The following is a 17,357-nucleotide window of genomic DNA, read 5'->3' as shown; positions in this document are numbered from 1 at the left end:
TTTATGCATTATAATATGCAATGAATGCATGGTTTCGTAAGATATTTGCTGGTTGGAATAAAGTAATTGTATTAAAATAAACTGTGTAAAACAACTAATTTGAAGCAGACAAAAAGCCCCTGCAAGACATAATATACAGTGCCTTGCGAAAGTATTCGGCCCCCTTGAACTTTGCGACCTTTTGCCACATTTCAGGCTTCAAACATAAATATATAAAACTGTTTTTTTTTTTTTTTTTTTTTTTTTGTGAAGAATCAACAACAAGTGGGACACAATCATGAAGTGGAACAACATTTATTGGATATTTCAAACTTTTTTAACAAATCAAAAACTGAAAAATTGGGCGTGCAAAATTATTCAGCCCCCTTAAATTTATACTTTGTAGCGCCACCTTTTGCTGCGATTACAGCTGTAAGTCGCTTGGGGTATGTCTCTATCAGTTTTGCACATCGAGAGACTGACATTTTTTCCCATTCCTCCTTGCAAAACAGCTCGAGCTCAGTGAGGTTGGATGGAGAGCATTTGTGAACAGCAGTTTTCAGTTCTTTCCACAGATTCTCGATTGGATTCAGGTCTGGACTTTGACTTGGCCATTCTAACACCTGGATATGTTTATTTTTGAACCATTCCATTGTAGATTTTGCTTTATGTTTTGGATCATTGTCTTGTTGGAAGACAAATCTCCGTCCCAGTCTCAGGTCTTTTGCAGACTCCATCAGGTTTTCTTCCAGAATGGTCCTGTATTTGGCTCCATCCATCTTCCCATCAATTTTAACCATCTTCCCTGTCCCTGCTGAAGAAAAGCAGGCCCAAACCATGATGCTGCCACCACCATGTTTGACAGTGGTGATGGTGTGTTCAGGGTGATGAGCTGTGTTGCTTTTACGCCAAACATAACGTTTTGCATTGTTGCCAAAAAGTTCAATTTTGGTTTCATCTGACCAGAGCACCTTCTTCCACATGTTTGGTGTGTCTCCCAGGTGGCTTGTGGCAAACTTTAAACAACACTTTTTATGGATATCTTTAAGAAATGGCTTTCTTCTTGCCTCTTCCATAAAGGCCAGATTTGTGCAATATACGACTGATTGTTGTCCTATGGACAGAGTCTCCCACCTCAGCTGTAGATCTCTGCAGTTCATCCAGAGTGATCATGGGCCTCTTGGCTGCATCTCTGATCAGTCTTCTCCTTGTATGAGCTGAATGTTTAGAGGGACGGCCAGGTCTTGGTAGATTTGCAGTGGTCTGATACTCCTTCCATTTCAATATTATCGCTTGCACAGTGCTCCTTGGGATGTTTAAAGCTTGGGAAATCTTTTTGTATCCAAATCCGGCTTTAAACTTCTTCACAACAGTATCTCGGACCTGCCTGGTGTGTTCCTTGTTCTTCATGATGCTCTCTGCGCTTTTAACGGACCTCTGAGACTATCACAGTGCAGGTGCATTTATACGGAGACTTGATTACACACAGGTGGATTGTATTTATTATCATTAGTCATTTAGGTCAACATTGGATCATTCAGAGATCCTCACTGAACTTCTGGAGAGAGTTTGCTGCACTGAAAGTAAAGGGGCTGAATAATTTTGCACGCCCAATTTTTCAGTTTTTGATTTGTTAAAAAAGTTTGAAATATCCAATAAATGTCGTTCCACTTCATGATTGTGTCCCACTTGTTGTTGATTCTTCACAAAAAAATACAGTTTTATATCTTTATGTTTGAAGCCTGAAATGTGGCAAAAGGTCGCAAAGTTCAAGGGGGCCGAATACTTTCGCAAGGCACTGTATATATTTTTAATTGGAACGAGTTCACATTGTAAACTTTCTGATTCCAAAATCATCTCAACTCAAACTGTCAGTAAGATAAAGGAAAAGCAACAAGTATGCTATTGATAGGCTGACTAGTGACCAATCATAATAGCCATTATTTCATTACCTTTAGTGAATGATTAACAACATACTTTCCAATGAGAACTGCAAGCTGACAATTGCTTTTATAATTGCTTTTATAATTCATCACAAGTGACCACATGAACTCAATCACATCAGATAATTGTTTTTGCCACCAGTACTGTTTGAAGCAGGCCCACGAGCCGGTTCTGTAACGTGAGCCCCATTAGAGGAGGGGAGAGAAACTAGCAGACATAATGACAGAGGGCTTCATGTGATATACAGTACTAGTCAAAAGTTTGGACACACCTACTCATTCAAGGGTTTTTCATTATTTTGTACTATTTTCTACATTGTATTATAATAGTGAAGACATCAAAACAATGAAATAACACATATGGAATCATGTAGTAACCAAAAAAGTGTTAAACAAATCAAAATATATTTGAGAGTCTACATTAGCTTGTAGCCTACTATGCCATAGTATATGCCCTATGAACCTATCATCTGTGTAGTGATGAAGGCCTGATTCACACAGTTTCCTCTGAACAGTTGATGTTGAGATGTGTCTGTTACTTGAACTCTGTGAAGCATTTATTTGGGCTGCGACTTCTGAGGCTGGTAACTCTAATGAACTTATCCTCTGCATCAGAGGTAACTCTGGGTCTTCCTTTCCTGTGGAGGTCCTCATGAGAGCCAGTTTCATCATAGCTCTTGATGTTTTTTTGCGATTGCACTTGAAGGAACTTTTAAAGTTCTTGAAATGTTCCAGATTGACTGACCTTAACTTCTTAAAGTAATGATGGACTGTCGTTTGTCTTTGCGTATTGGAGCTGATCTTGCCATAATTTGGACTTGGTATTTTACCAAATAGGGCTCTCTTCTGTATACCACTCCTACCTTGTCATAACACAACTGATTGGGTCAAATGAATTAAGAAGGAAAGAAATTCCACAAATTAACAAGGCACACCTGTTAATTGAAATGCATTCTGTTGACTACCTCATGAAGCTGGTTGAGAGAATGACAAGAGTGTGCAAAGCTGTCATCAAGGCAAAGGGTTGCTACTTCGAAGAATCTCAAATATAGAATATATTTTGATTTGTTTAACAATTTTTTGGTTACTACATGATTCCATGTGTTATTTAATGTCTTCACTATTACTACAATGTAGAAAATAGTCCAAATAAAGGAATGAGTAGGCGTGTCCAAAGTTGTGACTGGTACTGTATAAGTGATTTTCTAACAACACACGGCAATATATATGACCAGTATGAAATCATTTGCGAGACTAAAATAATATTTGAATACCGAATTTGTGGTTCTGGTCGCCCGCTGCCTGCTGCAGCAGCATGAACCATTCCATCCGCACCACACACTTCTCTGTTGGGGTCCTGCGGTAATGCAGGGCTCTTCACTGAAACTACCGCTGTAGCTACCATGTAAATATGGGTTTCGGTACACGTGATGAAGTGGGACCAAATTATCAAATGATTCCCTTATATTTCCTGTTCAATTAAATCTAGGCCTACATCAACCTTGTAGTCCCCAGTTTGTCAAATTTGTGTTTGTTTACTATTCTTGTGGACACACAACAGGATGTGGACACACAACAGGACTGAGTAGTCAGTCAGTTCTACCAGACTTCCACTAGAGGGAGTTTCTTGACCAAGACATCTTCACACCAGAGCTGTGCACTGACATCCAAGTATTCCAGTTTCTCCTCAGCAAGTTAGAGTTCCTCCAGTTGAACGCAGTGCAATTGACTGGGTAAGACATTACAGGCTACTACAGCAAACATAAGATAATAGGAACCTACACAGGTGCATTTATACACTTTTTCTCAACTTTTTTCTCTAAACATTTAGTGTTCACCTTATTGGATATCTATGTCTAATGCAATATGAAAACCCTAGTTAAGGAGAGGATCATCATAAATTGGTGGATTACATTTACCAAGATTCTAACAAGAGGAGCTCACTTCCAGGCAATTTGCATCATTTTAGGAGACATGATTGTTGTCATGCAGACAGTCAAGGCCCCCAATGGTCCCTAGACTCCCCACCAACCGTCCTCGTAGTTGAAAAGTTTCTGCATACATCCATATTATATTACATGGGTTTTAAACTGTATAGGCTGTACTGCCATTAACCATTCAGACTCTGCCACTCTCCTCCTAGTGGTTAGAATGCTATGGTATCCACTTCCAGTCCAGATTGACTCTAAGAGTCTTTAACCTTTATTGAAGACTCATCTCTTCAGTAGGTCCTATGATTGAGTGTAGTCTGGCCCAGGAGTGTGAAGGTGAACGGAAAGGCACTGGAGCAACGAACCGCCCTTGCTGTCTCTGCCTAGCCGGTTCCCCTCTCTCCACTGCGATTCTCTGCCTCAAACCCTATTACAGGGGCTGAGTCACTGGCTTACTGGTGCTCTTCCATGCCGTCTCTAGGAGGGGTGCGTCACTTGAGTGGGTTGAGGCTAGAGGTCGACCGATTATGATTTTCCAATGCCGATACCGATTATTGGAGGACAAAAAAAGCCGATACCGATTAATCGGCCGATTTTTAAAATGTGTGTATATATATACACATTCACATATATTTTTGTAATAATGACAATTGCAACAATAGTGAATGAACACTTTTATTTTAACTTAATATAATACATATTATGGGCTTTTGGATCGGTGTTCTTAAGGTGATTCCACAGGTTGGTGGTATTTTTTGAATTAGCCGTTGCTGACCACATGCTTACATCTTTATCACAAATAAGACACCTTGCTTTCCCCGGTGCCAATTCCATGTAGTAGTCCCACACTGGTGCTCTGCTTTTCTCTGCCATCTGTAAAACACACACAGCTCTGAAGTGACAATGATACTGAAGAGTCTGCTTAGGAGACAAATACTCTCAACTGTTTGAATAAAAATTGAGTTTAAGTTACCTGTGATGAATGTTGAAAACAAAAACTCATTTCTATATGCAGGAAATCCTATTTTAATAATGGACATGGTAAGAATTTACTACCAAAGTGCGAGTCATAATTCCCATGACACCTTCTAGCAAAATCTGAAAAGAGGTTCCTTCATTCATTTATTCCATAGGATATTTTTAGATTCACTTAAAATAAGGTCTGTTTCGTGTAGGCTTACACCACCATGCCAATTTTATAACTGTGTAGATATCCATAGAACAAGGTAACTCTGATCAATATTGGCTAAATATAAGCGAAGATAAAACATTTTGTAGAGTGGATTTATGAAAATATGTTGAAAACGTTACCTTATCCTAGTGAGATTTACACGGTATCAAAACGCAGAGGCGGTTTAAGCCTGAACGAAACACAGACCTTATTTGAAGTAGATCAAGACATTCTCTATGGAAGACATGAAAAGAGGCGGTTTAAACCTGCACGAAATACAGACCTTATTTGAAGTAGATCAAGACATTCTCTATGGAAGACATGAAAAGAGGCGGTTTAAACCTGCACGAAACACAGACCTTATTTGAAGTAGATCAAGACATTCTCTATGGAAGACATGAACTGTAAAATAACGAAAGAACCCCTTTCAAGTTCAGCCGCAAGTTATTACAGGAATTATAACGCGTCGACTTAGGTCAACTCCGGAAACTATCACCTCGAAAACAAAACGTTTATTCCGTTCCGTATTTTATCTAACGGGTGGCATCCATGAGTCTAAATATTCCTGTTACATTGTTACATTGCACAACCTTCAATGTTATGTCATAATTATGTAAAATTCTGGCAAATTAGTTCGCAAAGAGCCAGGCGGCCCAAACTGTTGCATATACCCTGACTCTGCGTGCAATGAACGCAAAAGAAGTGACACAATTTCACCTGGTTAATATTGCCTGCTAACCTGGATTTCTTTTAGCTAAATATGTAGGTTTAAAAATATATACTTGTGTATTGATTTTAAGAAAGGATTTGATGTTTATGGTTAAGTACACATTGGAGCAACGACAGTCATTGATTGATTGTTTTTTATAAGATAAGTTTAATGCTAGCTAGCAACTTACCTTGGCTTACTGCATTCGAGTAACAGGCAGGCTCCTCGTGAGGCAGGTGGTTAGAGTGTTGGACGAGTCAACTGTAAGTTTGCAAGATTGGATCCCCCGAGCTGACAAGGTAAAAATCTCGTCATTGAAAATAAGAATGTGTTCTTAACTGACTTGCCTAGTTAAATAAATGTCACGAATCCCGTTTCCTGAGTCTGTTTTTTGCCTATGTTCTGTCCTGGAGTGTTTTTTCCGGCGTCCTGGAACGCACCCTGTCTGGTTGCCGGGCAATGTAGCCAGTTGGGGTTTCTGATTACCCGCACCTGTATCCCATCAGCTATCTGCACACCTGGTCCTGATCATCATCTCTCCTCTTCATAAGCCCGGACCTGACATCCATTCCCTGCCGGATCGTTAGCCATGAACAGTATGTTGTGCCAGAGTATCAGCCTCAAGTTGGATAGAATTAGTTTTTTACGTATTGCTTGCCTTAAACTTACCTCTGTTTGTTTTGTCTTCAGTTACTCACCCGGATCATTTACCCCATTCCCGCCTGGTCGTCGGAGGATTCCGCTTCCCCATTGGATCCACCTATTTACTCCCATCAACTCATCACCGCTGCCTGCTACGCCACCTGGATATATCTAACCATTCACTTTCACTTGTAAATAAATACTCACCTTCTTCCTACTCTCCTTGTCCTGGTCTGCTTCTGGGTTCGATTTTGAAGAAACGTGACAATAAAGGTGTAATTATGATTTTTTTTTAAATCGGCCCTAACTAAATCGGCCATTCCGATTAATCTGTCGACCTCTAGTTGAGTCACTAACGTGATCTTCCTGTCCGGGTTGGCGCCGCCCCCTTGGGTTGTGCCGTGGCGGAGATCTTCGCAGGCTATACTCGACCTTGTCTCAGGATGGTAAGTTGGTGGTTGAAAATATCACTCTAGTGGTGTGGGAGCTGTGCTTTGGCAAAGTGGGTGGGGTTATATCCTGCCTGTTTGGCCCTGTCCGGGGTTATCGTCGGACGGGGCCACAGTGTCTCCCGACTCCTCCTGTCTCAGCCTCCAGTATTTATGCTGCAGTAGTTTATGTGTCGGGGGGCTAGGGTCAGTCTGTTATATCTGGAATAATTTAGTTCAATTTAAGTTTAATTTAATTCAATTTAAGTTCTCTCTCTCTCTCTCTCTCCCCCCAGTCCACCTGGCCGTGCTGCCGCTCCAGTTTCAACTATTCTGCCTGCGGCAATGGAACCCTGACCTGTTCACTGGATGTGCTACCTGTCACAGACATGCTGTTTTCAACTCTCTAGAGACAGCAGGAGTGGTAGAGATACTCTGAATGATCGACTATGATCTGTTATAATCTCCACCCACAGCCAGAAGAGGATTGGACACCCCTCAGAGCCTGGTTCCTCTAAGTTTCTTCCTAGGTTCTGGCCTTTCTAGGGAGTTTTTCCTAGCCACCGTGCTTCTACACCTACATTGCTCGCTGTTTGGGGTTTTAGACTGGGTTTCTGTACAGCACTTTGTGACATCAGCTGATGTAAGAAGGGCTTTATAAATACTTTGATTTGATTATGGGTCAAAAAGTATTCAGGTGAGATATAGTAGTTAAAAGATTCACCTCAAACGTAACCATGTTTTTTCTATATCAGAAAGTGTATACACAACATGCAGTGGGCTTAAGGCTACAGTGGCCAGCGAAACAGGGTCCTTGATTGAGATGACGAGGAAACAATGTGAAGACCCATACTCACGATATCCTGGATTTAGGAGAAACTGCTATAGATTTCTGTTGGGTCCAAAGCTTGTCTGGGATTCTTTTAGCAGTTCAGGGTGTCTCAAATTGTGATATCTACTTGGCTAATAGCATTGGACGATTTCACACAAGCACATTTCAGAGAGTGCACACGACCCTAAAACACCTACTTCATGACGTGCTAAAGAAGAGGAGTGTTTTGCCCACAGTCAGTCATACTTCTCCAATTACACTGTCTTTCTCTGAGGAAGAGGGGATGATGTTTGTTTTTCTGACCCTCCCTAAATCCTCTTGGGCAAGAGAGGTATGCTCTTCTTGCTTTGCACTGCAGAAGGTTGGAATGATGTTGAAAAAAAGCCAGTGAAGGAAAAAAAGTGTCTGTGACACCTTTATTTTATGCCTTTCCTTTCTGAAGGGAATTGTTCCTTTCCAATCTCAACATATCCCCCGCTTTCAACTTTAGATTACTTGTAAGGCGTTCATTTGATATTGATCATAGCGAGAGCAAAATTAGAATTGTGAGTGGTAAAACAAAACTCTAATTAGAGAATGTTAAATACTTGTAGAGATTTAATGAATCGTTTCATTCGTAGATCAAATTAAAGAACACGGCCCATTAATCCATCTACCACCCAGCTTGAATGGAATACCCACTCTTTGCCAAATTGACTCTCTCCCACTTAGCGAAACACACACACGGACGTACAGGCCTAGCAGTGCACTCACACACACACACACACACACTTACATTTTAGTCCTCTAGCAGATGCTCTTATCCAGAGCGACTTACACACGCACGCACACACACGCACAAGCCTAGCAGACACCAACAGGATGGTAACTATGTAAATACTGAAGCTTTGTTGTGCCATGCCCGACCATGATGAGTGAAAACTAAATGCCTCATCATAAAACATTCATGCAATATATTCCCAGTAGTGGAACTCAAACTGATACAAATACATGCCAAACCAGCACCGAGTGCTCTTCTAAATGGTGGCAGGACCATGGAAGGCAGGAGCTAGAGTAGTCAGTCAGTTCTACCAGACTTCCACTAGAGGGAGTTTCTTGACCAAGACATCTTCACACCAGAGCTGTGCACTGACATCCAAGTATTCCAGAGTTTCTCCTCAGCAGAAGTTAGAGTTCCTCCAGTTGAACGCAGTGCAATTGTACAGAATTGACAAAATATATAGTTTATGTATCTGTATTTGATTATATCGGATCAACTTTCTGGTCCCATGGTCTCTGGTAATCTTATTTGGGTAACCTATCCAACTTTCAAAATGTTACTTCCTGCACCATTTACGAAATTATCATAGAAAAGGATATAATAACTAAGATATTTTATAGACAGGGAATGTACTTGCATACAGGCCCTGTCCAGACATCCCTCCCATGCGCTCTGTGTATTCAGTAAACCACAGCCACCCCTCCACCGCGGTCACTGTGCTGTAACCTAGACACCCTCTAGACCCCTGGAGCCTCTGTGCAGCTTGTACAGTCCTGAAAGATCATCCCCCCTCCCTCTCCTTCCGTCACCACCTCCCCTTCCCATACCTCCCCAACCCCACCCCCTCCATCCTCCTACCTTCCAAACCCATCTTCACCAGGCAGCTATCCCCACTAGCCTGCATCGCAGCATTCCGTGGGCCCTACACACAGAGGCCTATTGTGTGCTCAGGGAGATGGAGGCAGCGTACAGTTAGAGAAACAGAGAAATAGAATGTCTAGAATGGACAGGCTTTTCTATCACAGGTTTAGTTATATGGATGGACCTGGGCTACAGTTGAAATGACCCGTTGTTGTAATCTAAAGGTATAGTTGACCTACATTGAGAAATGCATTGGTGTGTATCAGTAAAACTGAACATTCCAAATAAGTCCACAAAATGGTTATCTAGTAGGCAAGCAGTTGAATGATGCTTTCAGTGCAGATTGCAGTTCTACATATTCCAGTTCTATGTTAGGTACTTCTGATTCCCCATCACCAGGATCACCTTTAAGATGCAGTGGACAGAAGCAGGAATTCCATATTCCCTTCAACCCCCTCTTCTCTTTCATTCCCAATCTCTAATTTTCTCCTACGATGTTTCTCTTGGAAATCTGCCACAGTCAACTGAGTTACCACCTTTGTAGTCTTTATCAACCTCCTGCTATGGTAATGGTCATGTGAGGATGTGGGTTGGAATCTGAGAGGAAGAAAAATCTATGAATAGCGTTGATGGGATATTAAGTGATCGAGGGATCCCGGAGTAGGTGGACCACCACATACAGTTGAAGTGGGAAGTTTACATACACTTCAGTTAGTGTCATTAAAACTGGTTTTTAACCACGCCACAAATGTGTTGTTAACAAACTTGATTTGGCAAGTCAGTTAGGACATCTACTTTGTGCATGACACAAGTAAATGTTTACAGACAGATTATTTCACTTATAAATCACTATCACAATTCCAGTGGGTCAGAAGTTAACATACACTAAGTTGACTGTGCCTTTAAACAGCTTGGAAAATTCTAGAAAATTATGTCATGGCTTTAGAAGCTTCTGATAGGCTAATTGACATATTTTGAGTCAATTAGAGGTGTACTTGTAGATGTATTTCAAGGACTACCTTCAAACCCAGTGCATCTTTGCTTGACATCATGGGAAAATCAAAAGAAATCAGCCAAGACCTCAGAAAAACAATTGTAGACCTTCACAAGTCTGGTTCATCCTTGGGTGCAATTTCTAAACGGCTGAAGGTACCACGTTCATCTGTACAAACAATAGTAGCAAGTAAACACAATGGGATTACGTAGCTGTCATACCGCTCAGGAAGGAGACGCATTCTGTCTCCTAGAGATGAACATGCTTTGGTGCGAAAAGTGCAAATCCATCCCAGAACAACAGCAAAGGACTTTGTGAAGATGCTGGAGGAAACAGGTACAAAAGTATCTATATCCACAGTAAAACGAGTCCTATATCGACATAATCTGAAAGACCGCTCAGCAAGGAAGAAGCCACTGCTCCAAAACCGCCAAAATAAAACCAGACTACGGTTTGCAACTGCACATGGGAACAAAAATAGAACTGTTTGGCCATAATGACCATCGTTATGTTAGGTCGAAAAAGGGTGAGGCTTGCAAGCTGAAAACCACCATCCCAACCGTGAAGCACAGGGGTGGCAGCATCATGTTGTGGGGGTGCTTTGCTGCAGGAGAGACTGGTGCACTTCACAAAATAATAGCATCATGAGGCAGGAAAATTGTGGATATATTGAAGCAACATCTCAAGACATCAGTCAGGAAGTTAAAGCTTGGTCGCAAATGGGTCTTCCAAATGGACAAAGACCCCAAGCATACTTCCAAAGTTGTGGCAAAATGGCTTAAGGTCACCAAAGTCAAGGTATTGGAGTGGCAGAACTGAAAAGGTTGTGCGAGCAAGGAGGCCTACAAACCTGTGTAACAATCTTCTTCATCTGAGGAGCAGGAAAGATCGGACCAAAACGCAGCGTGGTAAGTGTCCATTTTAATTTAATAAACTGAACACGAAATACAAAATAACCAAGTGAAACAACAAAAATCGAAACAACCCACAAACATCAGGTGGGAACAGGCTACCTAAGTATGGTTCTTAATCAGAGACAACGAAAGACAGGGAAGACAGGGCCTCTGATAGGGAACCATACCAGGCCAAACACATAGAAAAACAACATAGAATGCCCACCCCAACTCACGCCCGACCAAACCAAAAAGAGACATGAAAAGGAACTAAGGTCACGGCGTGACAACCTGACTCAGTTACACCAGCTCTGTTAGGTGGAATGGTTCAAAATTCACCCAACTTATTGTGGGAAGCTTGTGGAAGGCTACCCGAAACGTGTGACCCAAGTTAAACAATTTAAAGACAATGCTACCAAATACTAATTGAGTGTATGAAAACTTCTGACCCACTGGGAATGTGATGAAAGAAATCAAATCTGGCATAAATAATTCTCTACTGTTATTCTGACATTTCACATTCTTAAAATAAAGTGGTGATCCTAACTGACCTAAGAATATTTACTAGGATTACATGGCAGGAATTGTGAAAAACCGAGTTAAAATGTACTTGGATAAGGTGCATGTAAACATCCGACTTCAACTGTACGTATGATTGAAAACAGCTGCATTTATCATAAAACCCTGCTATGAAGTAAGAAATGATCACTACCTCCATACCGTATCAGTTTTCCTAACAATTTACTATAATTAATTTACAATTACTAGAGTGATTACTGAATTACAACAAAGGTATAAGAGCAATTGTAATGTATAATTTTGTATACTGAGATATATTGCAAGTTAAGTAGAATAAATTGATTTCCGATCAGCTCTCCGTTCCTCATTCCTTACCTTAACCAATATTCACTAAACAATAAAGCTGTCCCAGGATCAGTTACAGTAAGAGCAGAAAGTGACCCAAGGTGAGATGGGTAGAGGGTTCAGTCTCTTTCTTCCCTGTATGATTAATGAGGGCTATCTCTAATAGGTCATGACCCTGGAAGGACTGTGCCTTTCCACTCAACAAAGACCCGCATTCAGGCTTTCTCACCTGGCCCGCCCTATCTGCCACAAAGGTACACGATAAAGATCATACATACAGACATTTTATCCCCTTTTATCCCCATCCACCACTGCAGGGCTTCACAATGAAGAGAGTCTGACATGTCCATTCTGTTTGCTTGGAGGGGGCTGTTGGGCATCTGACCACATTGTAGCTGGTTAGCACTACTATATCAGCAACAATCTCCACATATTAGTGGACATTACTGTCATCAAGGGCAATATGGTCTCAGGGAAATTCTTATTATTCTGTATGTAAATCTGTGACTCCATTTAGTATGATATATTACGTTACATTAGGTTACATGATGAATGGAATTGCGGTTGTACAATATCATACGAATTATAGGACATATAGTCAGTCATACATCTTACCCAGTCGTACAATAGCATATGAATTGGATGATGTAACTTAGCAGGCATATTGGAGACCGTATAGTACTACATGTCCTTATCTGAGAACAGGTTGCTTGTTGCACTGTAACAACAAAGGAGAATTACGGGGAGAATTTATGTTGGCGGTTAGGGGAACTTAGGACAAGGTTAGGATCATTTACGTAAAAGGTTAGGAGAACTAAAATAACAAAGGTTAGGGGAATTTATGTTGGCGGTTAGGGGAACTTAGGACAAGGTTAGGATCATTTACGTAAAAGGTTAGGAGAACTAAAATAACAAAGGTTAGGGGAATTTATGCAGCTTGTATTTTGTTGTCATGAATATTGCCCTGGAGGAAAAACCATTTCTGCCAGCTGAAATGTACAATTGTACAATTTCATGAAAACATAAATTCGCTTTTTGGCTTTCATTTAAGGTTAGGGATAGGCATTATGGTTAGTAGTGTGGTTAAGGTTAGGATTCAAATCTGATTTTATGACTCTGTGGCTGTGCCAGCTATTGACCACTCTGCAGAGCTGCCTCCAGAACAAGATTCATGATGAACAATGCTAATCTGCGGAATTTACGCAGCAGGTTAATTAAGGGATTTGTATTACGTTTAGAATAAGGTTTAGTGGAAGGGTTAGCTACAATGCTACAGTTGCCCAAACGCAACTCAAGCATAGCAATCCAGAGGTTGCATACGGTCATGGATTAACAACCTCCCTACTTTTGTTTCTGTCTAAAGCAGCTAGACCGTTAGTAGCTATCATACAACTTGGGGGTGTTCAGAAATATGTAAAGTATGTTTCGTATGGCTCTGAGGCCAGGCTGTGAAGGGATACTTTTTTTTGGTTTACAATAGAGAGTATTTATGGTACTTGGTGAGCAGTGTTGGGGAGTAGTGAACTACATGTAATTCAACTAGAAATGTAAGTACATTTTGCAGTAGCTTGGTGGTCGTTGAAATACATTTAAATCTACATAATACTTTTTTTGCTAAAATAAAATATGGGTGAAGTAGGCAATAATTTCCTTTTCTCGGCATCAGACCTGCCTAATTATCACTTGAAACATTGTTTTTTTGTGTTTAATAGGCTACATTACACATTCTGTTTTACATAAGACCCCAAAGTGATATATTCTTGCCATTTATAGTCTATGACATTTCAAATGTACGTATAATAATTTTTCACAAAGTAGTTTGGATGTAGTGAACTATTTTTTCAAAGTAACTTTAGTTAAGTAAACAATTTTTCATTGGGTAGCTTTAGTGTATCTTACCTTCTTCCAATGTGAAGTAATTGGTAGCTTGGTAAACTATTTTCAGAGTAGATTCCCCAACACTGTTGATGAGTAGCTCATTACAGTTGGTTTGTATATTTTGTTCACCGTTTCATTTTATTCAAGCCAACAATATCACTGGATATTCACAACATTTACTGGAAATGCCGGCAACACGCCTACAGTTTCCAGCCCTTAATATCCATTGCAAACAGTGGTGGCAGACATCTTCTTCTAACTTGTTCTCACAGCCTCATGTTAACTGGTCTTTGCCCAAAGAGGCCTCTTGTCGAAACTCTGACTGACCCTTAGTACACAGTCATTGACTAGAGTGCTCTTCACACCCAGAGGTTGCTTCAGGTCCTGCAATAATTGGATACCCATAAAGCCATAATCCAAGAATCTTTCTAGAATCTGACAGGTTAGATGTAGTTAATCATCAGAGACACACTGGCCGGTTCTCATGCCCTCAGCGCTCCCTACAGTAGTTCACATGGTCCACTTCATCTACACTCAACTCCTATTGTTAACAAAGCGGATATGCCTCATAAATATATATATATATATATATATATATATATACACACACACATACACACTACCATTAAAATGTTTGGGGTCACTTAGAAATGTCCTTGTTTTTTAAAGAAAAGCTAATTTTTTGTCCATTAAAATAGCATCAAATGTATCAAATTACAGTGTAGATGTTGTTAATGTTGTAAATGACCATTGTAGCTGGAAACTGGATATTTTTTAATGGAATATCTACGTAGGCGTACAGAGGCCCATTATCAGCAACCGTCACTCCTGTGTTCCACTGGCACGTTGTTAGTTAATCCAAGTTTAGCATTTTAAAAGGCTAATTGATCACTAGAAAACTATTTTGCAATTATGTTAGCACAGTTAAACTGTTCTGATTGAAGAAGCAATACAATTCATTCTTTAGACTAGTTGAGTATCTGGAGCATCAGCATTTGTGGGTTCGATTAGGCTCAATGGCCAGAATTTGTTGTATTTCTTCTGAAACTCGTCTACTCTGAGAAATGAAGGCTATTCCATGCGAGAAATTGCCAAGAAACTGAAGATCTCATACAATGCTGTGTACCATTTCAGATTCTTCAAAGTAGCCACCCTTTGCCTTGATGACAGCTTTGCACACTCTTGGCATTCTCTCAACCAGCTTCATGAGGTAGTCCACTGGAATGCATTTCAATTAACAAGTGTGCCTTGTCAAAAGTACATTTGTGGAATTTCTTTCCTTAATGCGCTTGAGCCAATCAGTTGTGTTGTGACATGGTAGGGGAAGATAGCCCTATTTGGTCAAATAAGTCCATATTATGGCAAGTACAGCTCAAATAAACAACAGTCCATTGCTGGAAAGCTGTCATCAAGGCAAAGGGTGGCTACTTTGAGGAACCTAAAATATTAAATATATTTTGATTTGTTTAATTTGATTATTACATGATTCCATATGTGTTACTTCATAGTTTTGATGTCTTCACTATTAATTCTACAGTGTAGAAAATAGTAAAAATGTCACGTGGTGCGGAGCAGGTGAACCCAAGAGCAGACGAGGAGACTGGGATGAGGTAACCAAGGTATTTATTGAAACACAGGGGGAAGATGGGGTGCAGGCCAGGGGAAGCTCGGGCGGGTTGCAGGAAGCCAGGTGCGGAGGCTGAGGCTGGAGTTGGTATTGGGTAAGCAGGTCCAGAGAGGAATCCAAGGACGCTGTGGAGTGGGGGGGTGCAGGACAGAGTAGCAGGACTGACGAGACATGGGACTGGAGGCAGGGGCCAAAGTCAGTGGGCAGAACTGTAGCGGAGAGGAAAACAGCGCCAGGCAAGGGAAAACAGGCATAACACGAAAACAGGATCTAAGCAGGAACAAACGGCTAAAAAATGTAGACTGACTGAGCAGAGGCTACAATCTGGCAGCAATCTGGCAGCGTGGAAGTGGCAGGACTGAGTATTTGTAGAGTTCTGATTATGGAACAGGTTGCAGCTGGTGGGGATGTGCTCTGACTCCAACACACCTGTCTCCACCCACACAATCACACACACCAACACAAACACAGAAAGGAAGGGGGAGTGGCAGCAGGTTAGGGAGAGACAGGATGAGATGTAGAGGGTGTGGTTGGAGCAGATGTAACAGTACCCCCCCCCCCTAAGGGCGCCAAGACAAGGCTTATCTGGGTGTGAGGTATAGCATGCACGTAAGAGGGAGGTGTCAAGAATATTACAGCGGGGAACCCAGGAGCGCTCCTCAGGCCTGTATCCCTCCCAGTCCACCAGGTACTGCCAGCCGCGGCCCTAACGGCGAATGTCCAGAAGCTGCCGGACGGTGTAGGTAGGATGGTCATTGTTGAGCCTAGGGGGTGGAGGAGCTGCGGCAGGAGGAGACAGGGGATTGGAACTGACAGGTTTGATCAGGGATACATGGAAGGAAGGGTGGGAGTTTCAGGCCACAGCAGAGGGGTTATTAATGATACTAACAATTTCAAATGGACCAATCAATTGGGGGGGAAAGTTTCTTAGAATCCACCTTCAATGGCAGGTCCTTCGATGAGAGCCATACCTTTTGCCCTGGAGTAGAGACTGGATCCTGAGCAGGGCAGCCTGGGCCTTCCTCCAGGTGCGACGACAAAGGCGTCGAATAAGACCTCCGCTACTCTGTCCAGGACAGAGTTGCAGGACCGAGACGTGTGACTGGAGACAGGGGCCTAAGTCAGAACGTGCAGAACTGTAGCAGAGAGGAAAACAGTGCCAGGCAAGGGAAATCAGGCATAACACGAAAACAGGATCTAAGCAGGAACAAATGGCTAAAAATTGCAGACTGACTGAACAGCGGTTATGATCTGGCGGCATGGAAGTGGCAGGGCTGAGTATTTGTAGAGGTCTTGATTATGGAACTGATGCAGCTGGTGGGGATCTGCTCTGCCTCCAGCACACCTGTCTCCGCCCACACAATCACACACAACACACACACACAGAGAGGAAGAGGGAGAGAGCACTGGAGGATTGGCGGCCGGTTAGGGAGAGACAGGATGAGAAGTAGAGGGTGTTGCAGGAGCAGATGTAACAAAAAATAAAGGAAAAAACCCTTGAATGAGTAGGTGTGTCCAAACTTTTGACTGGTACTGTATCTTTTTTTTTTACAGATTAGGTTAGTTTCAGGGCCAGGGAGAGAATGAACACCATGTTTAGTAAAAAAAGGTGTGGAACAAAATTACTAATAATTCTGAGAGAATGAGGTAGAGAGAGCGAGAGAGAGTTCTCTGTTCAAATGTTGACATTTTAGGCCTACAACATTTGCCATGCACAACCAATGCTGAGTGTGAGGGCCTGTATAAGCAGACAGCTCAGCAGTTTAATTCACTTTCAGGTGTGATTGACATGATTGACAGTCGGCTAGGCAAACCAAGTGAGGAGATCTGATTTGAAGCTTCCCC

The sequence above is a fragment of the Oncorhynchus mykiss genome, chromosome 16 (genome assembly GCF_057628025.1).
Source record: "Oncorhynchus mykiss isolate SJ-2025 chromosome 16, ASM5762802v1, whole genome shotgun sequence".
Lineage (NCBI taxonomy): Eukaryota > Metazoa > Chordata > Actinopteri > Salmoniformes > Salmonidae > Oncorhynchus > Oncorhynchus mykiss.
The sequence above is the reverse complement of the archived record's forward strand: the minus strand, read 5'-3'. Positions refer to the sequence as shown.